General features: G+C 40.9%; 1 protein-coding gene across 10 annotated transcripts in view; it reads right to left on the bottom strand.

Moving 5' to 3' along the window:
- The window catches only part of RFX3 (regulatory factor X3), a 291,634-nt gene that overhangs the window by 239,883 nt on the left and 25,298 nt on the right, over positions 1-26,453 (bottom strand). For 2 of the 10 annotated variants that reach the window (XM_053907757.1, XM_053907761.1), the window contains exon 1: positions 12,668-13,686. The exons of the other annotated variants lie outside the window; for them this stretch is intronic. The gene's annotated coding sequence lies outside the window, so the exon portion shown is untranslated. Of the gene's footprint in view, positions 1-12,667; positions 13,687-26,453 lie in introns of those variants that run through there. 10 annotated transcript variants of the gene reach the window in all.

The raw sequence follows: 26,453 nt of genomic DNA, 5'->3' as shown, positions 1-26,453 counted from the left end.
CATACCCAAGCTTTCAGTGACAAAATAAAGGGTATCTCTCATTTCCATATATTTGCCATTTCATCTCCAGGGAAACAAAGCTACAACTTGAGAACCAAGGGTTAATGCAATCATTTCACACTGAGTTCACCTTGGTGCATCTTCCTTCTACCACGTTTTAAATATCTATGGATATAAAGTACCTGACAGTATTATAAAATTAAGCCCTGTAAGAGGATCCGTGAACCAATATGCTCTATTGGTAACATTTCCTTAAGAACAACATGAATAGGTTACTTGACCTGGAAGCTATACGTTATAATCTCTTTTCTACAAAGGTATACCGGAGCTCCATAAATCTATTTCTCAACTCCTGCCTTCTTTTGTCTTCAACATTTCCAGTGTGCCTTTTGCGTTCCCTTGGTCTGTCTTTCACTCTCCTTTCTGAGTTATTTTCTTAGCGGCTGCCCTGGAAATTACAAGGAGTATTTTAACCTTAAACATTCTAGTCTGGATTGACATTAACTTAATTTCAATAATAATCAAAAACTTTCCTTAGATATACTTCCATTTTATTCCATTCCTTTTTACTGTTGTTGATGAGCAAACTATACTTTTACATGTTATAAGCCTGTCAATACAGGGTTTTTTTTTAATTGTTATTATTGCTTTATGCAGTTGCCTTTTAAAACAGGAGAAAGACATTATGAAGACAAAGGCTTTTGTGAGTATTTTTCTGCATATGTCTCATAACTATGTAGTTACTTTACCATTGCTCTTTATTTCTTCACGTGGGTTAGTTTACTGTCTAGTCCTTTGTAGTTACTGCTTATTCTTTCATTCCAACCTGAAAGGAACCCTCCTTAATTATTTCTTGCAGGCAAGTCTGCTAACAACAAATTCTCCAGTTTTTTGTTTGATTTGGTATGTTGTTACTTTGTGGTTGTTGTTGGCGGCTGGTTTGGTTTGATAAATGTCTTTTTTTTTTAATGTTTATTTATTTGGTGGGGCGGGGGGGCGGGGAGAGAAAGTTGCAAGCAGGCTCCAAGAGGCCAGCACAGAGCCCAATGGGGGGGCTCGAACTCACGAGCCCTGAGATATGACCTGAGCTGAAATTAAGAGTCAAATGCTCAACCGCCTGAGCCACCCAGGCGCCCCTCGTTTGGTAAATGTCTTAATTTCTCCTGAATCTTTGAAGGAGACTTTAGCCAGATACAGAATTCCTAACTGGGAGTCTTTTTTTTTTCTTTCAACACTTTGAAAATGTCTTCCAGCCTCCATGGTTTCTCATAAGAAGTCAGCCATTCATCTTACTGAGGATCCCTTTTATGAGATTTTTCTCTTCCTGCTTTCAAGATTTCTCTCCCACTTTTGTAAATTTGAACTAGGACGGGTCTAAGTGAAGATCACTTTGGGTTTGGGGTACACGGAGTTTCTTTCATGTGCAGACTAATATTTTTTAGCAAGTTTGGGAAGTTTTCTGCCATCATTTCTTCAAATACCCTGCCTCTTTTGTTCTTCTCCTTCTAGGCCTCCCATTTTGCATACGTTGGGACCCTTGATGGTGGGTGACCCACAGGACTCCTGAAGCTCTGTTCATTTTTATCGTCACTCTCCCCCTCACACTGGTTCATCTCTATGGAGCGACCTCTAAGTTGACTAATTCTTTCTTCTGCCAACTCCTATCTGCTATTGAGCAAATCTAGTGAATTGTTCATGTATCGTACTTTTAAACTCCAGAATTTCGCTATGGTTCTTTTTAGGTAATTTCTAGGTTTATGGATATTCCCTTTGGTAAGATACCATTCTCATACTTGGCTTTAATTCTTCGGATGCGGTTTCATTTAGTTCTTTGAACATATTTATAACAGCTCAAAGTCTGTGTCTACGAAGTCCCTATCTGGGCTCCCACGGGGACATCTTTCTCTTGGCTGGTTTTTGCTTTTTCGTATCCACCGCCACCCCCCCCACCCCCCACCGTGTGTATGGCACACTTTCCCGTTTGTTATGTCTCAGTTTTTCATTAAAAACTGGTCATTTTAGATAATATCTTTTAACAACTGTGGTACCAGAATCCTCCACACTGCTCCAAGATATTTTATCACTGGTGGTGGTGGTGTCCTTTTCTCGGCACTTTGATGAACTAATTCTGTAGGTTCTATAGTCCCTGTAGTGTGTGGCCATGGAGTTTTCCGCCAGATTTTAAGTTCTTGCTTTCATTTTAAGCCTGGCTTCCAAAGAGTCACACGTGTATCTGTCTAACTCAGTGGCCAGCCACTGGTTGGTCAGATTTCCTTAAATGCCTCGCCTGGGTGTCTCCACCCTTTGCCAAAGGCATCTTTGTGAGAACTCACACTCTCAGACTTCTGTCAGGGGATAACACGGCCCTAGTTTTCACTTCCTGCTTAGGCAGAGCCTCAAGGTCAGAGGGGAACCTCCGCTTTCCTAGGTCTTTCACAGACACGTGCACAGCCTTGCACATGGCGCAGCCTTTTAGATGTCCAGGAATATGACGGGAGTTTTTCAGAGTTCCCTACAGTTGGCTAATTCTCCCAGATTTCCTTCTGAATTCCTGGCCAGGCTCTGGTTTGCCTCCACGGAAAGAAAAGCCTTAAGCGGTGGAGACACTGCCAACATTTGCTGTTGCTGCGGCAAAACCCACCGCCCCCCCCCCCCCCCCCAACTGAGCAGAGCTCTGAGTCAAATCGAATAGCCAACCGCTCTCTGGGAATAGACTTTTCCCAGGGCGCCGCAAGTTTGGACAAAATATGAACCACGCTCTGGGGAAGGTGCTTTTAATGGGTCTCCAGGAGTGGCCAGATCTCTGCGTCGTGTGCAACGCTGCCTGCTTCTGCTCAGCTGCCAGGCTGGGGAAGGAGGAGAGATGGAAGGAAGCACGAGTTAAAACGTCACGGACCCCGGTGTCCTCCCAGGTTTCAGTATTCTTCTCTCGGACGGAGGATCTGCGGTGCATTCGCTGGCTGCGGTTAACTGCCAGAATTCTGCAGGAGTTCATTTGGGCTGTTTTTGCTGTCGTAGACAGAGATCACGTGCACGGAGGGCCTGACTCCGACCAATGTGGAAGCCAATCAACTCTGTGATATTTTAAATCTAGTTTCACGTAGTTTTTAAGACAAAAAAGCATTTTAACCAAAACAAGTTGTTTAAAAAATTATACCTTTTTAGGTCACCATTTCTTTATCTGGTGGAAACTCAAGAAAAAAAAAATCTATATTACAACAAATAGAAGAGAAGAGAAACTGATCTGAGAGGGATTAAACTGCACAGACAATATCTCACCGTACGGAATCTTTCCTGTTTCGTAACACATGCAAGGACTGAAAATAAAGATGGTCCCTGGTCTTATCCTCTCTTGGCCCCAAAGGCCTCCCAGGTTCTTTTTGGAGAACAGGAACAAGTTCACGTGAGGAAGAAAAAGGCTACTCTGTCGGGTCCTACTTGGCTGACCCAGGCCAATTCCAATTCAGTTCCGACAGGGATAAAAAGAGCCACAGAGAGTGGGAGCGGGAAACGCAGCACAGAAGAGAAACCAGGGACCTGCACACAGGAAGTGACCTTATCTCCTGAGGTTTCTCTGGAGAACCTCCGCACAGAAAAATCCCGCTTACCTCAGAATCACCCAAGTATCAGCCAGACCCATGTAGTCAGGACACAGCAAGACGAGCTTCTTGAAAGGAAGAGTGGTTCATTCCTATTATCTCCCTTTAACACGGCCTGATATTGGCAAGCCGGGGAAAGTCCAAAACCATCAAAACAGGCCCCAAAAAAGTAAACACCCTTTAGCAAAAACTTTCATTTTCACAACCATTCTTTTCCTCTTTTTCCTTAGCTCTTCTTTAAGATTTTATTTTTAAGTAACCTCTACACTCAGCGTGGGGCTCAAACTTGGCAACCCCAAGATCAAGAGTCATATACGCCCTACCCACTGAGCCAGGTGCCCCTTCTTTTGTCCTTCTTACTGCTGTTTAATCAACTACCCCAAAACCTACCGCTCAAAACAAACAAACAAACAAACAAACAAACAAAAAAGACATTTTATTTGCTCCTAATTCTGCAATCTGGGTTGGGCTCGGCAAGGCAGCTCTCCAGCTAATCGTGCCGGCGATCCCTTGCACGGCGATCCCTTGCACGGCGATCCCTTGCACGGCTGCTTTCCACCAGCGGGTACGAACAGGGCTCGGCCAGAATACCAGCACGACTAGACTCCTCTCTCCAGGTCGTCTCAGGGCCTCTCTCCCCCCACGTGGCCTCTTTTCCACACAGTCTCTCCAGGAAGGTAACCAAGAATCTTCCATGATGGTTCAGGCGCCCCAAAAAACCCAAAAACAAAAGCTACCTGGCCTTCTTAAGGCTTATGTCCAGACCCGGAAAAGCTTTCATTCTGTCACATTCTATTGGTCAAAGCAAGCTACCGGTTCAGCCCGGACTGAAAGGAAAAGGACTTCCCAAGCGTGGGAATACCCAGAGGCGTGGTTCACCGTAACCGCCATCGACCCAACAGACACTGGAAACGTTTCGGCCGCTTCCAGGCGGCTGGAACAGGAGCGACCACAGAAACTAGAAAATGGCGAAGCTAAATGAAGGCTGGGCAGTTAGATTCCATTCTCTGTTCCTCCCCACACTGAGGGTCAATCTGGGTTCACTGAGAATCTTAATTACGGGTAGGAGGGAAATAGAAACCTAATTAATCACTTACAAGCCACACAACCTGGGACAACTCAACCATTCTCTCACAGCCTCAGCTCCTCAACTGTAAAATGAAAAATTACACGGGCCCTGCCCATCCTACAGTAAGACTAGAGAGGACAAATAAGACGAGAAATGAGAAGGGACGTCAAAAACCAGAATGTCATATGACAGGATCCTATGTATTGTCACCCCAGCTAGGCTCCATTCTGTTAATAAAATTATAATAATCACAGTTAATTACCCCATATGCCAAACTACCACCACAGCAATGATACAACACGTCATAATGGGCTAAAATTAGGTTATATTGTGTTACTTATAAAGAGTAACAACACTCATACTGACTGTGGTTTATTGTTATCTAATCACACGTCAGGTGCTCTTAGGTGAACTATGACCCTTAAAATAACAACAAGGTAGGTTATTATTCCCCTTTTACAAATAAACAAAAGCCCATGGTCACCCAACTAGCACGTGAAAAATCTATTATAAATGTTTAAAGTATAATAGGCACATGATATATACCTGCTGTCTAAATTAAAAACAAAGCTAGGGCTATCTGGCTTTCAAGTAAGTCTTTCAACTACATCAAAGTATCTCCCTCTCACAATCTCTATTTTTACATACAGCTACTGAAATTGTAATCACAGCAAACACATCTAATTAACAGAAAAAACTGATCACCTTCCTCGTCTGCAACGTGGCTTCCCATCTGAAAAGTAGCTTCATTTTTTTAAAGCTCTAATCTTTAATCCATCTACTGAGACATTATGAGTAATAATGGCCTTATTATAATGTGGGAGTACCAAATGGGAAAAAAAAGTGACACATTTACATACCAAAATGTCTCGAAAACAAACCCCACCAAAACAGCAAATGTTTTTAAATGGCAAAATATGTACAGTATGACCAATAAAGATCTATATCCTTATAGTTATGAAAAGACCTTGAAATTTAAAAGAGGAAGAAAAGACAATGCCCGGCAGGAAAATGGGCTAACAATACAAATGAGCCATCAACAAAAGATCTGACTAGCAAATATACTTAAAAAAAGGGGTTTTTTTTGTCATTAGTAATCAAAGGAATGCAAATCCAAGGGAGACATTTTTCAACTACAGGACTGACAAAAATACAAAAAAAAAAAATTACAAAGATTAATCATCGTGTAGAGAGCATGTAAAGAAACAAAACATTAAAACACTATTCTTAAAAAAACAAAACAACAACACTCTTCTTGAGAGTATACAATGGCATGAGCTTTCTAGAGAGCAAGCTGGTGGTTCAAACACCATTCAATACGCACCCAGCCTTTTGCCCAGCAATTCCATCCCTCACAACTCATATAAAGGAATTAACTGGATGGCACAAAGATGTATATACAACAATTCATCGTAGCACCAAACTATAGGGTACCACCTCAACGACTAGAGAACCGCTTAACTAAATCGATAACATTCATACAACGGCACCAACATGTTATTGACCACGAAAAAATTGTTGATAGGAGTGTCCAAGTTAAAAAACAAACTGTAGGACCCGATTTTTGAGAGGAAGTGCATGTATTTTTGTGTGTGAAGGGAGAGAGGGCACGCGCATGTGTGAGAAGTACACCCAAGAATGCCAGATGCACTCGCTAAGAGACAAATCCTGAGAAGACAGAACAGTAATCTTGTGAGCACATGGGATGTCATCTTTGAACAGAATGGTGATTCTTTTTTAGTTTCCTCTTTGTACCTTTCTGTATTTTCTGAATGTTTTTCATTAAGCATGTATAATTTTTATAGCCACAACACAATAAAATAAGTTTCATTTAAAATAATCTCAACTATCATTAGCTTGAGGTTCTGTTAACTTTCAACCATTATTACTTTTACGATAAAATACTGATTAAAAAGCAGTTGATGTGGATACTGAATGAAAATTTCCACGTATTCCTCTTTCAAATGACAAATGAAGACTCATAAAGCCTTCATTGGACTGCTTCCACTCGCAAATTATTTAGAATTTGTAATTTCTTTTAAAACGTCACTTAAAAGAGAAAAGTGGAGCGGCAATGAAGCAAGCATAAGTGTACTGTATTATGTGTCTGATAAATAACTTGCATTATGTAAAGTCCTGGGCTGATTTGATTCTACAGTTCAAAGAAGAACACCATCGCTTGGTATATTAACTTGGGAGCTTAATAACTTATCCTCATGATTTACACGGTATAATGAGAGGTCTCAATTAGCCACGGGTAAGATTATCCACAACTAATCTTGCTTCTCAGTTTAGCCCTTGTGCCCAAGTGGAAGCAGTGTAGTTATTTGCTTTGTAGATTTCTGTTCTGTTTACTTTGCATGAAGCCAGGATTCTAGAAAAAAAGAAATGCTTAAAATCAATTCTTCGACTTGGACAGTAGATGGGCAAGTGGCCAGCCACTATCCTCAGGGCTGAGAGTCTGAGTATCATCCAGGTATACCACCACCCTGTCCTCTACCAGGGAACTTTGGAAACTCTGGGGGCCGTTTTGGTTGTCACATGACTGGGGTGGAGGAGAGGTTCTAATGCCATTTTGGCCCACAGATGCCAAAACATGCTGCAACACAGGGTACCCCACCAAGAACTGTCCCGTTGACAAGGACAACAGTGTCCCTGTTGAGGGACCAATGATTTTCTTGCGCAATGTTATATTTCTAGCCTCCTACACAGCAGGCATTAAATAATTATTTGTCGAATACAGCTAAAACAAGCAACTGCCAGCACTGAGATACAAATAATATAAAATAACGAGGAGTGACAATGGAGAAGCCAGACCCACTTTGACCTGAGTCAGACTTCTGTGGCTAGGATCCATTACACTCAGGGAAATTCTACGATGAGACACGTCTGTACCCAAAACATGCAGAAAAGCCTAACAGTCCACACCCAAATACAGATGATACGAGGATTATCTTCCACCATAGATATCCAGATATAGGTCTTCCTCTGTGAGCAAAGATCAGCAATTCTGTCAACTCAAGACACACGGGTGCCAACTGAGCTCAATCTTGCCTTGGCAAGCGGATGGCAAAAAGCATGTGGCTTCAGAGTAAGACTGTGGCCTTTAACTGTGGTTTTGCCACGCATACCTGAGCAGTTTACTTCACATCTTAACATACCATTCAAACCTTGGCAGTTTACTTCACATCTTCGAAGATCAGCCTTCTCATCTATAAAGTGGCATAATAAGGGGCGCCTGGGTGGCTCAGCTGGTTAAGCGTCCGACTTCGGCTCAGGTCATGATCTCACGATTCATGGGTTCGGGCCCCACATCAGGCTCTGCGCTGACAGCTCAGAGCCTGGAGCCTGCTTTGGATTCTGTGTTTCCCTCTCTCTCTGCCCTTCCCCAGCTTGCATTCTGTCTGTCTGTCTCTCTCTCTCAGAAATAAACAGTAAAAAAAAAATTCGCAAAGTGGCATAATGAAACGGGTTCACAACCCCCCATGCTAAGCCCCTGGGCCAGATAGGTCACATGACTCGGAATCTTTTTTGTAACTTTGGAAAGTAGTATCATATACATGTAACACCCCAGGTGTGTCTAGGGCAGCAACATATAATCATACACATTAATGTTTCCATCGCTAAACAGATGAATGTTCCATTTGTGGGATAAATAAAGACCCTTAAGGAGCCTTATCTCCTTCAGCTCAGGTTCTGCAGCTAAATTAGCTTTCCCACAAACTTAGGGAAACTGGTGATTTTCAGAGCCTGTGGAAATCCGGAAGTGCGTATTAGGGATCACGGATCTGTAGTACCTACTTCCCTCGAAGAGACAACATGAGGATTAAGTTATTATACACAGAAGTTACTTACCCCAGTGCCTGACATACAGGTAGCACTTCGTATTGGTCATTGCTCTAAAATGTTAACTAGTTACTAAATGAGATACCAGGTGATGCAAGGTGGCTTAAGGGATTCGGCTGACTTGTGTTAGCTGGGGGCCGGGCTGGGCAGGGGAGGGGGGGGTGATACAGGGGTAAGTACAGGTCAGGAGGTAACCGAAGACAATTACGCTAATTAAAATAAAACAAAATGACAATTTACTGCCCCTAAATTGCAAGAAAATAATGCATCTGTAACACTGACCTCTTAAGTAAACATTTACTTCCTTTTGATAAAAGGCAGTTTCTCCAGGAGGTAAGATCTGAAGATACTTAATAATTTCTGCTTCACATGTGGTTTCCTACTTGCAACTCTAAACAGCGTTCTTCCTACAAGCGGGTCTGATATTGAAGATTTTGCTTCAGGCAGGACCAAAAAAACCCCAGTTTCTCCTTAGCGTAAAAGATTAAAATTAAAAACGCAGTGAAGTTCTTGTCGAGCATGGCAGGATTATAGCAAAATTTGGGAAGTTAAAAGGTAAGTGCAAGAAGTATGTTAAACCCACCTCCCAAACGAGGGAAGTTCAGTTTACCCCCTTCTCCCCTCCTTGTTCTCTTGGTTTTCCTGATCCAAACTCCTAGAGACGTTAGAGTCAACAGAGAGAATGAAGGGAACTATCACTTGTTAAGCACCGCTTGGTGCCATGTATCGGTGATTTATTTTCACAATTACAAGGCGACCGTCACTCTCCTCATATTAATAAGAATATTGAATTGGTAGGTGGGTAAACCATGATTCAAACTCAAGTGAGACTAACTCAAAACCCCCCAGGCTACTTGGGACTAGACCCCCCCCCCCCTTACCAAAGGAGAAAGCGGCATCCTCACTTTCTTGACTCTTGCCTTCCTTTGTATTCTTTACCAGATATTTTCGAAGTGCACGCAATAATGTGGGACTTATATGATCTCTCAGAGTAAAGACATTGTCGTTCTTTCTATGATCCCAAATTGAAAATGTACTTACGATTTGATCTTGTCTCTCAAACACTAAGGGGATCTCCATAAATTTCAGGCACTGTCTTTAGTGTTAAGAGCATATTTACATACGTATTGCATGGTTCCAATCAGCAGCATAATTATAATCAAAGAACCTCCAGCTTGGTAGAGATTTTAAGGATAAAACATATATTTAGTTGAATCACCGTTCTGGTCATAAAGATTTTTATGGGGTATGACCTCCCAAATATCCTTCTATTGCCACATTAGAATTTAATGATCTTTTCAAGAGGGTCTTCTTTATGACAAATCAGAATCACCCTTTCTAGAATTTCAGCTCATTCTACTTGGGTCTGACTTTCAAGGAGACGACTCAAGGCACTAACATACCTGTCATTTTACTTTTAGCTGAAAGTTTGCAGCACAAATTAAAAAGTACAAATATATTTCAAGACAGATTTCAAGGTCTTTCTCCCCCTTCTTCCTGTAAACTAAACAAGTGACTTCGGTGACTCGAACCTTTCCTCCCTCCTGTCAATGCCCATTCATGCTGCCCTTTCCAGTATCTCTCCAATTGTTCTGCGTCCCTAATGAGCTTTGGGGAAAATAATGGAACATTATTAGTTTAAAGTGTTCAGTTTGGTAAACTAAGAGCTCGATGACTTAAGCTATAAAAAAAAATACTCCAGAGTCACGCTCATTTTTAAAAGTACAAAACTGTTGACCTATTTTCAATTTGTGGAATGCTATGATTTGAGTCTAAACAATTAGTCTCATCTTGAATTTGTGTGATTAACTTTTAACCGTTATTAAATTTCATGACGCCTTGGGTGGACCACTGAGGGGATTTATTTTTTATTTGCAGATAGGTAATTGCATAGGCTGTTACAGTAAGGTTTAAATGCAGACTTGAGGAAGATGGAAACGTATTTGGAATCTATTATTGTCAAAGACTCTAGAATGCTATATGATGAAGGAACCGTGCTTTCATACTATTAACACTGTTACTACTAAAAATGCTACTATACCCTAGAATTTTCAAGGCTCTATACACACACAGTAACTAATGGAAACCACTCTTAAGAGCCACTGTACTTACCTGCCAGACATGGGATTATGAAATACATTCAATATTTTAAATTGTATAAAAACTGATAACGCTTATCACTGTCACTTTATGGACAAGATATAATTAATACGGACAGTCTGCATTTGAGTTTTTAATAAATTTGTCTATTTTTGAAACTATCCTATTCTATTTTTTTTAATGTTTATTTTTGAGAGAGAGTGCACGCGAGTATGGTAGGGGCGGAGGGAGGGGGACAGGGGATCCCAAGCAGGCCCTGCACTGACAGCAGTAAAAGCATGAAGCAGGGCTCAGACCCACAAACCGTGAGATCATGACCTGGTCTGAAGTTGGACGCTCAACCGACTGGGCCACCCAGGCGCCCCCAAAACTATCCTACTATTTTACAACCAATTCTCATTGGCCCTGGTAAAAAGTGTATCCTGTGTGCTGTGTTAATTCAGTAAGTACTGGTGAAGGAGAAACAGAAGTAAAGAAAAATGCCAAGAGGCTAATCTGTGCTTCTGTCTCCACAATGCCAGTAGGCAAAGAGGTATGTAACCTCGATCCACGAGAGGCACAGTTTGTCGTTCTAATTTACAGTCCTTGCCCAGAGGGAACCAGTGCAGAGCAGTAGCTGTAAAGCCCGATCTTCTAACGAACCTGCCTTTCAGGCCACCACCATTCCCAAGCATGGCTCCTGAAGAACTTTCTGACAAGAAAATATAACGTGAAAATTACTAACACAGTGGATAACAATAGAGGAAGAGTCACAAGATCTGGGTTCAAATTCCAGATTGTCTATCTATTAGCTCTGGAACCTTCAAAGGTGTTTCTTAACCTCGATAAATCTTAGTTTCCACACCCATAGCAAGGAGACAACCCCCACCCCATACAATGGACAAGCTGAGATAAATTAAATAAGATGCTGACCACACAAAACAAGTTTGTAAGGTGTGATCTGCTAAGTAAAGCATATTATATACTATATATAATTATTACATATACTATTATATATTATTATACAACATATATTATAATTACTGTCTTACAATCCATGTTATAATGTAAAAACAAACATTTTTCCTTCCTACCACTCCCCTTCCCAAGACCATTTCCTTATTTCACATACAACAAAGACACTCAGCGTTATCTGAGTGAAAGAAGGTCCAAAAATTGGATTCAAAGGAAAGAAGTGGGACAAACAGACATATTAAGAATTGTTCTCCACTGCTTCTCAGGATAACTCAAGGTAAATTCATCTCCCACTACCTTGCCCAAGGGAAGGACTCCACCGACACACCTAGTGGTTACTTTACATGTCCTCTAAGCTGTTTTTAACAAACACTATCTGTAAACACTTTTAGCAGCAGTATGCTATGGAAACCTGTTCTCCAGACCCAGGCTAGCCCTTGCAGTTGGTAGGTGTGAGATCAACGTTCCGATCAGATGTACTCAATCATGAACGTCCATAATAGGGAAAAAATGTATCATATTCACGTGTTTCCTACAGACAACTCACACAGTTTGAGAAAGATGATAAAGTGGTAAGAGTTCCTAGAGAAGCTATTTCAGAGTTGGTACTCTCTCAAATATACTATCTGTGTAAAGATTACAATAGCTCTTAAATTATAATTCCTATACATAAATGCGTGGTTTTTTGCTACAGATCATGTTACTAAGGTCTTAGACACAAAACTATTCAGTGTCTCTTTCTTGCAGCCTTATATCCATAAATAAAATATTGGAAAGTATATAGGAGAATTTCTGGTGCACCCTGTGGAAAACTTTTATAAACGCACAGGTTTGAGATGAAGGATAGAGCTCCAGCTTATTTTTCTTGAATCTTGGTTAAGTCTCTTAACCAGTAGATTGTGTGATTATCTTCCCACAGAAGCTGAATATTGAAGAAATGCTAAAATAGCAATGTTTTATCATACTGAATGGGCTGGCAATTGCGTTTCAACTATGTGGAAAAGTAAGGAAGTAACTTGGGTGCACACGTAACCTCAAAGACCAACAATGAGGAACAGCTCTACGCCTATCCCTCTGGTGCCCCCCCCCCCCCACTCACCTGACCCCTACCCCTGCTCCTTGCTCCTTTCTGAACACCAATGGAAGGCCTCTCTTTCAAGTGCTGTTGTACTGGAAGCAGAAGTCCCCACACCAAACTGCTGTGCTTTCCGGCATAACCAGCCCATTATTGAGTAGGAGAATTATGACATCAGCAGCACGTTAGCCAATTACTCTACCGAATAGTTCACGTCCACTGACCCACCTGCCGCCATGTCACGGGCTGGATCTCGTAAGAATAGCTGCTATAGTTTACTATCTTTAATTTGAATTTACTGTGACACGGGCTTCACGTTTGGCAACCTGTGAAACAACAACAGAAATGCATGTGGCATTCAGTTGCATTTTAGCTGACTGTCATTTTGGAATGCCACACCCAGACATCACGCAGGGCGACACGTGGGTACAAAAGGTGGGAAAAGACTAACTCCACAGTCTCATATTTATGCTCTCCGTAAAGCACCCTGAGCAGCCCCCGGAATTTCACATTACAGGAGCTCTGATGGTCTTTCTTACAATGTCTTACACATTTTCAGTGCAGGATGCCTTTAATCCTAGTTAGGGCATGTTGGGGAGATAGGCGGGAGGGAGGGGTTCTCCTGTGGTTTCCAGAGCCCCACAGAAAGCTAAGCTATCCAAAACACTTAAAAATAACTATAACCAGGGGCACCTGGCTGGCTCAGGCAGTAGAGCCTGCAACTCTTGATTTCGAGATCGTGAGTTCAAGCCCCATGTTGGGCACAGAGCTCACTACAAAAATAAAAAATTAAAATACGAAATAACTTTAACCACATAACGATGTGAAGAAGAGTTTATCATGTCTTAAACACATGCAAGCTGTGAAAGAAAATAAAGTTCCTCACGATGTTAACCGTTGCCAACTATCAAGAGAGAAAAAAACCTATCTCAAAATCTTATATATAAAAATAGCTCTCCAAAAATTTTGTACATGAGACCATATATTAGATACATTACAATACTCTGCTTTGTGTACCTATAGTTCATACTTTATAGAGAACATGTGATCAATTACCTCATATTCTTTCCATGAGCCAAACTCAATGTATTCTCTACCATAAAATGCCAGAATGACCAAGTGGCCTAAGATATTAAAAGCAAAGAGAATCGGGTTAACATTAAAAATGAACTCTTTGACATACACAAGCTATGTGGTTGTTTCATATTACTGAATCTGTGGATAAATATTAATTGCCATATAACTGAATTATTTTCAAAGCATCTCTTTGCATGACTGCCTCTCTGTTTAGGTTTCCTATGTAGTCGAAAAAGAAATTCTTTTGACTTGACAGGGAAGGAGAGACAACTTCTGTCAAAGAATAAACATATTACTCTAATAATCAAGAAAATATAAGCGAGGAAAAATAATGGAGAGAAGGATTCTTTGAAAGAATCTGCTCTTTTAAATTGTGAATACAAGAGACCAAACAATTTGAGACATCAGCCTGCCACTCACGCTTTGTCTCTCTCTCAAAAATAAACATTAAGGGGCGCCTGGGTGGCGCAGTCGGTTAAGTGCCCGACTTCAGCCAGGTCACGATCTCGCGGTCCAGTGAGTTCGAGCCCCGCGTCAGGCTCTGGGCTGATGGCTCGGAGCCTGGAGCCTGTTTCCGATTCTGTGTCTCCCTCTCTCTCTGCCCCTCCCCCGTTCATGCTCTGTCTCTCTCTGTCCCAAAAATAAATAAAAAAAAAAAAAACGTTGAAAAAAAATTAATTAAAAAAAATAAAAAAAATAAACATTAAAAACATTTTTAAAAAATTTTAGTAATAATAATTAAACATTTGTTTCTTAAAAATAAACAAGCAAAAACAATACATAAGCAGATCAGAAAGCTACAAAAATTAATAAGAAATGGATGATTATTCAGTCTTATGAAAATTTTAAAAAGAAATCTTCGGTTCAGCAGAGAACAAGCAAGATCGCTTTTATACTAATGATTTTTATTTGCTAATAAATTTTAGCAATACAAACATGTACTTAAGTGCATTTGCTTATTATATATGTTCATGCTTTTTTTGCCCTAAATTTGACCCATGGGATCAGAGATCAACTTAGTACAGAATATATCTGATCACTTAGTCACTATAAACAGCATCAGAGCTACCTGGGGTGATCTAGTTTTGTTTGTTTTCTTTTTTTCTTTGAGGGTAAAGATGACTTTAAGTGACAGTTACCATAAATTTTTATGTGGGCCCATTAAACTTAGAAAAATAACACAGAAAACAGGCACAGCTGAGTCTATATGAACAGGCAACAGTCTAAATACACATATTTGGGGTTACTTAAACGAGACAAGGATCACTAAAATAATCACAGGTGTTTGCTGTGTATTTAGTCGATTACGAGTCAGATACAGCCAAAGTGCAATCATCTACACTAATTAACACACCAGAGTTCTCAAAAAGAACTTGGCAATTTTAACGCTATTATCAGACTTTCCTGTGACTTTATCGTCATTATGAAATACAGAATATTTTCTGACCTGAGGTATCGGATAGTTATCGTCAACTAAGTGACTAGACCATACTTGGAAACACAATTTTGAACAAAAGAACTAGGAGTGTTACACAGCCACAATTAGATGTTTCTAAGATAACCCTCCCAGCTCCTTCAAGTTTTTTTTTCTCCAACCACCCTCCCTTATACCTAACTTTTTCGGTGGCTAATCTACAGTTAATCAGTGTCCTCTACCCTCCTCCAACGGGTTACAAGCATAACGTCCGGCTTGAACACCTTTCACCACCCCATCTGATACGAACACCACTGCGCAGAATCTCTTCATTTCTGGAACGATCTCAGGTTCCTTGACCACCATCACGCTTCACTGATGGTGCAAATTTGTGTTTGCCACGGGTCATTCTAAACTTAAAATCCAATTCGTTTCTTAAAAGCTGTTCTCATTTAACATTATTCAATTATTCGTTTAAGAAAGAGTGGCAACCACACTAGGTCCCACCCGTACCAGTATTAGATGTGCACAGTCCCCACACACAACTAGCTCGCACACTACCACGCCAAGCACAGCAAAATGCTTCCTCCCTCAAAGCTCTTACACTGGCCCCGCAAGAACTTATTTTCCTTCTTTATTCTAGAATGCCTTTCTTCTCACGCCACTGGCACAGCTTTTCAAGTATCTTCATCTTGCCCTTCAACACTTACTGAGTCGCAACCATGCACTTGGTAACGTGCTAGAAGCTGATTTGGTGCCACGGGATACAATGGTGAGCAAAACAGTTACTCAGGGCCCTCCTCGTCTGTCCTAACTTTCTCAGTGGCTTTATAACTCTCCTGCAACCCAGTGATCTTTCACCTTTGACACTCTCATTTTCTCATACCCCACAACTGATCAGTAAGCACATCCTGCTAATCTCATTCACGCTGGATAACTACCCAGGCAAAAGGGGCCACTTCCCTGGGATCTTCCCCATAAAATGAGAAATCTGCCCAGCCCAGGTCCATGCTCTCTGACTCCTCTGGACTCTGCCTTGGCAAATTTCCAGGAGTCGGATCCCCTCGCAGAGCCCTGGACTATCGGCCCCAGGGCAGATGGAGAGGCGGGCATACCCACCTCCAGACCCAAGAGGTAGTCAATACATAGCTTGCAAGGAATAGGGCACGTGGACACGTTACAGCCAAGAGCCTAGGAGACGGGGAGGAGGAGGCAGACTGCAGGACAGGGACGACGTGACAGAAGGCCAGTCCTCCCTTTGCCACTATATTCTAGAACAAAACCAAAAAATCTGAGAATTCTTTTTTTAATTTTTTAATGTTTATTTTTGAGATAGAGACAGAGCATGAGTGGGGGAAGGGCAGAGAGCAAGAGAGAGACATAGAATCCGAAGCAGGCTCCAGGCTCCAAGCTGTCAGCACAGAGCCCGACACGGGGCTCGAACTCACAAACCGCGAGATCATGACCTGAGCTGAAGTTGAACACTTAACCGACTAAGCCATCCAGGCACCCCTGAGAATTCTTTTTTTAATTTTTAATGTTTACTTATCTTTGAGACAGAGAGAGACAGAGACAGAGTGCGAGCAGGGAAGGGGCAGCGAAGGAGGGAGACACAGAATCCAAAGCAGGCTCCAAGTTCCGAGCTGCCAGCACAGAGTGGGATGCAGGGCTCGAACTCTTGAACCGTGAGGTCATGACCTGAGCCGAAGTCAGACGCTTAACTGACTGAGCCTCCCAGGCACCCCAAAAAACTGAGAATTCTAAATGGTCATCCGTCACCTTATAAAGTTGTATCGGTCAAATTATGAGGTAAGAGCATATTTTACCTAACAGCGGATCCGCCGCATTTAAGTATGTAGAAACACAATGAGTGAGCTTCCATTTGTATTCTTATACCCATAAGGGTTAGGGCTGGGCCTGTTTCCACATCTCATTTCCAATAACGGGTCTCCAGCTCCAATCTTCATTATAACGCATCAAACAAGGATTATTATGCCAGTAGTGCGGAGGTGGTAACAGTAAAAGGAGCATAAACAGTATCTCTCACTGAAAGTCCTGGCACCATACTGGCATCTAATCGATACTCAACTCGTCCACGCTCTTCGTGTTACTTACAACCCCACTGGCTATTACATCTGCATAGTTTTACATTTTTATCCATGAATTGAAAGTCACAGAGCAGCAGCAGGATTCTAACCAACGTCTTTCGGAATTAAAAGGCCAGGTTCTTCACTCTATCTACTTCCTTTCAGATGATCAAGAGAAGTTTACCTTGCTTGACTCACTCCCTGCTCATCCACACACATCTGCCAGATTAATCTCCCTAAAGCACCATTTTCACCTTCACGTTTGAGCCACGGTAAAAGTAAACGCTGGTTGGTTATGCCCTGTCCGGTTAAGTTCCAAATCCTTCGCCTGATTTTCCATTCCACTTCTATCTGCTTCGTTATTTCCCAAGAAATTCTTCACACCAAGATAATCTGCCTCTACCTCTAGCACGTGCTTAACTCCTTCCTCACGGCAATACACCCATACACCCTTCAAGATCCATCTCATGTCTACCCTCCTTCCGGAAGACTTCTCTAAAATTATTCCAGACCGGAACCTTGTCTCCATTTTTCTGAGTCACCATAGTACTGATGGTCTCGAATCAGTCCACAGGTAACTAAGCTGTGTGCTCGTCATGGGGGGAACCACAAAGGACAGGGCTCTTTATAGACTTCAAATCGCTTCATGGAGTTATTCTCGTTGGAAGGCAGCACAGGAGAGACGGGTGAAGTGCCTCCAAAGGCAGAGCACCTGGCTAAAAATCTGCTTTGATCACACATTAGCATGGACGTTGGTGTTAACTTGCAAAGTAAAGTAATTAAAACCAGTTCTTTTATAGTAAGCAGATTTTTTGGTCCTGGAACCCACTTAGATCTTAAATTTTTTTTGAGACCCCCAAAGAACTTTTGTTTCTGTGTGTTCTGTCTGGTGGGGCACCGATAAATGTCTGTCAGCTCCCCTTCCGACCCCTCAAAAGAGCCAGATTTGTAGCTTTTGCTCATTTCCATAGTGTAAATACTCCCAACATGACTCATTTCAAGCTAGCAATGTAACATCTGAATGTGGAATGCGGAGTTAAGAGGAGATGGGCAATGTTGACTCTCTCCAGCTAGTAATAATAAGCTTTGGTACGTCACCAGCTATGTCTATCCAGTCAGTATATTAGAAAATAAAGTAGAAAAGCAGTATTAATTTGAAAATGACAATAAAACCATTACATCTTAACATAAACATATGTTTATGAAGTATACCTAAATTTTCCCAAAGAAAAAAAACATTAATGCATTAATGAGAACAGTGGCATTGTTTTCTGGTTTGTTTTTTTTTTAATTTTTTTTTAATGTTTATTTTTGAGACAGAGAGAGACAGAGCATGAATGCGGGAGGGGCAGAGAGAGAGGGAGACACAGAATCGGAAGCAGGCTCCAGGCTCTGAGCCATCAGCCCAGAGCCTGACGCGGGGCTCGAACTCACGAACCGTGAGATCGTGACCTGAGCTGAAGTCGGACGCTCAACCGACTGAGCCACCCAGGCGCCCCTGTTTTCTGTTTTTATAAATTTCTTTTAACGTCTTGCTCAATAGAAGACGACTGGCTTCCCAGGGCACCTCTCTGACTGCGGGTCAGGTCATGATCTCATGGTTTGTGAGTTTGAGCCCTGCCTCAGGCTCTCTGCTGTCAACATGGAGCCCGCTTCAGGTCCTCTGTCGTCTCCCACCCCCCCACCATCTCTGCCCCTCCCCTGCTTACACTCTCTCTTTCTCTCTCTCTCTGAAAAATAAAAACATTAAAATAAAAAACTAAAAAACTAAACAAGAAGACGATTGGCTTCTCACGTAGACTTCTCTACTCAATCTGCTGTCTGGGTTGAGTATATTAAGAAAATGCAGCCTCACATCCACATGGTTTTAAGAGGAAGGACCTCCTGGGGTTGGTGACCCTAGGCGTCCTCTGTTCACATGTAGAGCACCATTTATGTACAGTATACAGTTTGCATAAAACACGTTCATGTGAAAAGACCTTACCAGTAGTGAGAGTTTAGACTCGTCTTGCAGTTTAGTTTTTCTCACCTAGCAATTATCTCCACATGAGTAATTCTAACTTGAGACTGTACTGAAAAGCAAGTGTATGTTATTCCATACGTACGTGTGTATATTTACATACACATGTATATAAATGTGTACGTACACATACTATAGCTCCCCAATTCAACAACTCAAAGCAGTAAGAATATCAAGGGGAAAAAAAGATAACATGAAAAAGAGCAAGTGAAAACATCTTCATTTGTAGGAGAAAAACTTCTATGCAAAGAGAGTATTTATGAAGCTAATGTATGAATCTTCACTGAGCTGGACATAATATTCAATTAAACATAAAAGGTACAATTATGTTCTACATTTTTACAAGTGGACAATTGTACCTTATGTACAAGATAAGTCAGAGTTACATATTCGTGGATGTCAAAAAACCGGCTTCTGTCAGAACAGAATTGTATTTCATTTGGCTCTGAAATTTAAAACCTGAAGATGATCTCATGGCTCATGAGTTCGAGCCCTGTATCATGAGTTCGAGCCTTGTGTCAGGCTCTGCACTGACAGCATGGAGCTTGCTCGGGATTCTCTCTCCCCCTCTCTGCCCCTTCTCTGCTCTGTCTCTGAAAAGAAATAGAACTTAAAAAAAAAAACAAAAGAAAAAACAATATAAGCACATAAATCATGCTCAGGAAAAAAAAAATTCATTGTTTTAAAATCACCAAACTACCAGTAACAGCTGGTGGTTTTGTCTAAAAGACTGTAGCTGTGTAGGGATGCCTGGGTGCCTCAGTCGGTTAAGTGTCCAACTTCAGCTCAGGTCATGATCTCACGGTTCATGGGTTTGAGCCCGCATCGGGCTCCGTGCCGACAGCCTGCTTCAGATTCTGTGTCTCTGCAACTCTCGGCCCCTCCCGTGCTCACACTCTGTGTCTGTCTCTCGATAATAAATAAACGTTTAAAAAAAATAAAATTAAAAAAGACTGTAGCTATGTACCCTTAAGTGCTATTTTCCCCTGCCTCTAAGTATCACAGTCGCTCAGTATTCTCCCTCTTAAAATATCAAGGCAACATTAAGCATTAAGCACGTTCTGTTCCGCCTCCTCTCCTTAAGCTAAGGCTGAAATTACCTTCTTCAAAGAATTGAAATAGGATAGCCATTGCCTAAACCAGTTTAATCCCACTAGCTACTTCAAACCATTATATTTCAAAGCCACTTCTATTCTTCTGAAAATACTATCTTCTCATTATATTAAATGCCTTACGGTCTCTTTAGCAACAACAGTATACGTGAAAACTTAAACTCGATTTTACAAATCAATGGGGAGCACGTTGAACATTTTTTAGGGCTAGACCAAAAAGGAGTAATCGGGTGTTTATGGGACTCCACTGTTGCCTTACTTCTCAACAGAAGCTGATACTCATTTTCAGGTCTCCTAGAACAACAACGTCAAGTGTTAACACAAGCTTGGGCACTTGTGTGTGCTCTTACAGTTCTTTACACGCAAGAAGAACTTGAAGAGAGGCTTAAATGTTTACAGGATGTAACGATCGCTGTACATATTTACCAAGATAAAGAAACGTGCTCTATTCTTTAAATTCTACCTTTTGTGCGGGGAATAAGTATTTCATCTGTCCGGACGGACATACTGTTCCTATCAGTTGCTGCTCTTGCCACCTTTAAAGGTCACGTCCCCAGATCTGACTCTGTGAAAAGGGGTCGCTCCATAAAAGTTTTAAAAAACCCTCTCTACTGACCAATACTGGAAATGACTTAGCAAAATACACAGCGCATCGTAGCTCTCTTTGAAAACAATTTTGTTTCTAATTATATCCAGTTCCATGTTACTATTTTCAGCAGCCACCCTCTTCTGCAAAACCTTCCTCATACCCTACCAGAGACTGAGCTACTGACCATCCACACTGGGATTGCGAATTCCAGGTTGTCGTGCTAACTTAGCTCATTTTGTCTTCCGCTTTTTCATTACAACCCAACTGAATAGGCAATATCTCCATACTTACATTAAAAAATATGAGATCAAAGTAGTGAAGGGATAAGTTTAAGGATAATTACCTATCAAATGACTAAACGGGAACTTGAACTCAGGTCTCTTCTACCCAAAAGACTAGGACTCACGCCTCTGCCTAACAATTTTGCAAGCTGACGGTCCTCACACGATACGCATCAGGTATTTACATTTTGTAAGGTAGGGACGCAAGGAGTCATGGATATTTGTGTGTGTAGAATAGGCATGTGATTGTCTCACGTGGTACAGTTTGGGTCTTTGTGGAAATCTTACAGTTCCGTGCAAGCACTCCGACAGCCTTCTCCTAATATTGTGACGGTCCTCACAAACTTCCATATTCAAGATTAGCTGGGGCAGGTGATCTTCCCACAAGCCAGCTTCACAACGAACCTGTGTTTGTGTCCTCAAGAGTGAGCTGTGAGCTCACACTCAAGAGACGGAACTACAGGGCATCAGCAGGCTTCACCATGCAAAAGACAGGGACACAGTTACAAATGGTCAGATGGTGTAGCAGGCTCAACTACAATTCAGAATCACTGAGAGGACGGTTCTAGAAAGTGCTATGCGGTCGCTATGCAAAATACGGATGCCACAATGTCAAGTGGCAGTAAAACTTCAGAAATATCATGGAAGGTAACCACGGCCACATCGTGATTGTTTTCTCTAGAAAAACAAACAATTCCATCTTGTGAAAGTAATGCCTAAATTCTAGTGTTAAACTCACTGGGACTCTACTGGCTTACTAAGGGGTAAAAATATTAAAACTATTTCAGAAATTAGGGGCGCCCGGGTGGCTCAAGCTGCGTAAGCGTCCAACTTCAGCTCAGGTCACGATCTCACAGTTCATGGGTTCCAACCCCATGTTGGGCTCTGTACTGACAGCTCGGAGCCTGGAGCCTGCTTCGGATTCTGCCTCCCTCTCTCTCTCTGCCCCTCCCCACTCGTGCTCTCTCTCTCTCTCTCTCTCTCTCTCTCTCAAAAATAAACATAAACTAAAAAAGTTTTTGTAGCATTTCAGAAATTAATAATCGTGTGCTAAAACTTCCAAAAGTTTGGTCCTGCCTGCTAAAGGTAGTATTTACACTGGATTGGAATAATAATTCATCGGTTAGCAGAAAAAAGCCTCCAAGCTGATCCCTGGATCTCTGATGCCTCACAAGAAGATCCTCTCTACTGGGAAGCTAGTGCGACGTCAGGTGGGGGCATTAAAATATCCTGATGGGAAAATGCCAATGCGGGTAAACTATTATAGAAATGCAAAAGAGCACGCCACACTCAACCACTGATAAACATCTCTACCTAAAGCAAATTTACTGTTTAAAAAAGAAATAGTTTGTGTACGACGTGCTTGGTTCCACGCCATGCGCTCGCTTAAGAGGTTGATTCTACCTTTAGCTGAAGCTGTGTATTTTCTCATCTGTTTAGGGCAGCTGTCAAGTAATGAGAGTAAGCGGTGCCATTTTAATAAGGAAGTCTTTTAATGAAATATAATAGGTCACAAATACCTAATTTCTGCTCTTTACTGTAATTGCCAGTCTTTACTCTAACTGCCACTTTAACAATCTTTTCCAAACGCTGCCACAAAAGATGAACAAATCAAGGGTATTAGCGTGTGTGTATATTTACAGCTTCTTGCTGTCAAAGGCTGTGTGGCCCCAGTCCCAACTCCAGCAAGCTGTATGAGGATCTGTTTCTTTTGATGGAGGCATCCTGTTCCAGGCTATGAACGCATCTGAATTAATCTCTTTTTCATGGCTACATAAGCAAGCGCACACTCAAGAATACACAGGAGAAATGCTGACAAAGTTATAGCACAGTATTACGCCTTCAGGAATATCACAGACACTTTTCCCGTCACTGTGGGGGACTGTACATGTTGCCACTTCATTCTTCTTCGGTAAATCCTCTGCTCCGTCAGCTATTAATTCACAATTTCAAAAAACACTGTTTATGTATAGTTCAAATGGCGTCTTTATAAGGTAAATTTTCAGTTCTCACGAGCATCAGGTTTATGCGCACGTGCACTTAAACTACAAACAAAACTCCGAGAGCTGGCTACAAAAATTAATACAGCAGATCTCAAAGAGAGAAAACACAACTCTGATTCTGATTTTTAAAAAGCATATTCGTTGTAGCTGTTTTACCACAGCTCCATTTTAAGTTTATGGTTAAAGAGTCTTCGAGAACATAATTCCCTGGAAACTTCGTTACGTGATAATCCTTTCCTCTTTTTATTTTGAGCATCCTGTTTCTTTAACCAGTATCGTTCTGAATTTGGTAGCAGTCTTACTCCTTTAGTGTCAGAAGGCCTGGGCACAAACGGTAGCGGTTTTATATGAAGTTTGCCCAGGTTTGAAAGGGTAGGCTTCCCTGAATCGGACTAGCTCACTGTGAAAAGAAAACCATGACAACTGTTTGCACCTCTCGCTTTATTATTACATCCGGCCTGGTCACTCTTAGAAATTCAGTCTATTATGGTTGCTAGGAGGCTGTTGCTGTGCAACGTAGAAGGGTATGCTGTGCTGTCAGGCTAAGGAGTGCTGATAAACCTGTAGGCTTCCCTCTCGGAGTCTGACCAGTGTGCTTAAAGGGCTTAACACTTTTCAAGAGTGACCGGCCCACAATTCAAGACACATCCTGCTAAAAACAAGTCACACTGAGAGATTTCTCACAAAGGAACAAAACGCTAAACATACACAAATATTCAAAATGTATCCTCAGAATCCCTAACTAATTTGGTAAAACAAACAAAGAACAGATTATGGTCTACATTTCAATTATACCACCTACTATCCCCAAGCTTTTATTTCCATATAGTCCCCTAAAAGGTTATAATGGACATAAATGAACAGAGAAAGTTTCAGGGGGGATAAAAAAGCAGTACTAAGTAGCTTCAACTTTGATTTAAAAGTATCTCGTACTTATATAAATTCCATTAATGGAAAAACAAACTAAACCTAGGAATCCAAAAGTACTTAAGTTAGCAAAAAACTAAACAGCATTCTCCCCACATCCCCAGGGCCACAAAAAAAATGAAAATAACAACAAAAAAAATAGAGAAAATGAAGAAGTTCCAAATTTCATTTTATTATAAAAACAGAGAATTTTTTTCACTCCTTTGCTCAGTAATGACTTTATATGAATTCTAAACCTATCGCAGGCATATTCTAGAACTTTAAAGATTAACAAATAAGTTATTCACAGAATTTCACTACAAATAGATGGCATTACTTGAATGTAAATGAGAAGAAAAAAGTCTATCAATAAAACACTGCTGACAAATTGTGTAAAAAGGAATTTGAGAAGTGGGCAGCGGGTAAGAGAGGACTTCTAGCTACTTGAAAAGAAGAAATTTTTTGACTTTTATTTACTTATATTTGATAGGCCTTTTTCATAAAGTATTCGAAGACAAATAGATGAAGCTGGTTTACCATAAAATACCAAAGACCATAAAGATAAATACAAATAATATAACTTTACAATAATCGTCTTAACTATAAAAATATTTCTAACATTTTCTAAGGATATTTTGGCTATACAAATACTGCCTACAACCTCTTTAAGTTAAAAACAGATTTTTTTTGTTAAAGTCAGGCAATATCTTCCCTATAGCCATCGCAATATTTATTCCTTCTATCTAACTACTCTGAACTGGGAACGCTTTTTAAAATAGTGTCAGCTGCACTACCATATTCTTTTTTAAAGAGCCTTGTATACCTGTCCTTCAAGAGTTGTTTCTATTTCTTCTTCTCATTACACACTCTGGGAAGCAGAGTAAAGGAATTTAAGTATTTTTTCTAAAGTACCAAGAAACAACAAACAGAGGAATGCAGAACACTATCCAAAAAAGAAAGACAAAGAATCCAATAATAAAGGAGAGCTGATGCAGGCCAGGAGGTGGGAAGGCCAGCATCTGACGGAAGAACAGAGACCAAGGCAGGAAGATAAAGGCTTGGCTAAGAAGGTTTAGAACTGCAACAGCCTAAATGTAAAGCCAAGCAGAGCAGAACAGAACAAATGGGAGGAAAGGGGCAGAAAGGATGAGACAAGAGTGTGTTAGAAAGAGAGCACGTGAAAGAAAATCTGCAGAAAGAAACGGGGACTCATTTCACACGTGGAAAAAAGAAACATATGAAAGTTTTATGTTCAATAACATCATTTTCCTTGATCCATCTTTAATTCTTAAGAGGGCATGCGTGCAACAACTCAGAAAACGTTCTTAAAGACGCAGTGATATCAATAACATTTATGATGTAAAAGCCAAGTGAGGAGTTGAAGACTCACGTTTACAATGAAGGAATTTGAACACTTTGGATTCTCATTTAGGATAAGAAAAATTTAACTTAATTCTAAAGCTGCAGGACCTAATCTACGAAAATGTTTCTGAAAGTAACAAAAATGGACTTTTCCCAAGAAGAACAAAACCTTAAAACACACACACACACACACACACACACACACACACACACACACACACACAGGGTATTTAATTTAATGAGGTTATTAAAGCCAGATTCTACTCAGGAGTTCTACTGTTCACAGGGTATATGTGGACAGATGTGTACATTTTTAAAGCAGTTACTTAAGAGTTGGTCAGCTGCTAGTCAAGAGTATTTAAACCATACTGGACAAATCTGCTCTGAAGGAATCCAAGTTCTAAACTGGCTACATTAACACTTAGGATCCTGTCAGGCACTATTAACTAAAATGCAATGGGGCAAAATAAGGAATAAAAATTTTTTAAAGGAGAATGGATATCCCATAGCAGAAGTGTTGTTGGAAAGAGCCTTCTGGTACTTACTGGTTTCTCACGTCTTTAAAATCACAAAGCCACAATAATTAGAAAGTGTGGCATACTTAAAAGCAACCATAGGAGTATGTAACTATAGAGAATAACATACTCATCCATGGAATTAAGCCTCGTTTTTGCACGCAGCAGTTTTCTACAATTTGTAATACGCTATCATATTTGATTCATCTCCCTATACCCACCTTCAAAAAAAAAATCAAAGATCCTTCATAAATGTTGGCTATTTATTGAATTCTGAATTTTAAATTTCATAAACTTTTTGTCAAAAAATTGTAGCTTCTCTGATAAATCACATAATCAGGGTAGGTCACCAATGAATTACAGGTTATAATTCTTTTCAGTGTCATATTTTACCAATTATAAAAAGAAATCGCAATGACAGCCATTAAAGATCACATTTTTGCT

The sequence above is a fragment of the Panthera pardus genome, unplaced genomic scaffold (genome assembly GCF_024362965.1).
Source record: "Panthera pardus isolate Hobbes unplaced genomic scaffold, ASM2436296v1 HiC_scaffold_20, whole genome shotgun sequence".
Taxonomy (NCBI): domain Eukaryota; kingdom Metazoa; phylum Chordata; class Mammalia; order Carnivora; family Felidae; genus Panthera; species Panthera pardus.
This window is presented reverse-complemented; position numbering and strand designations above follow the sequence as displayed.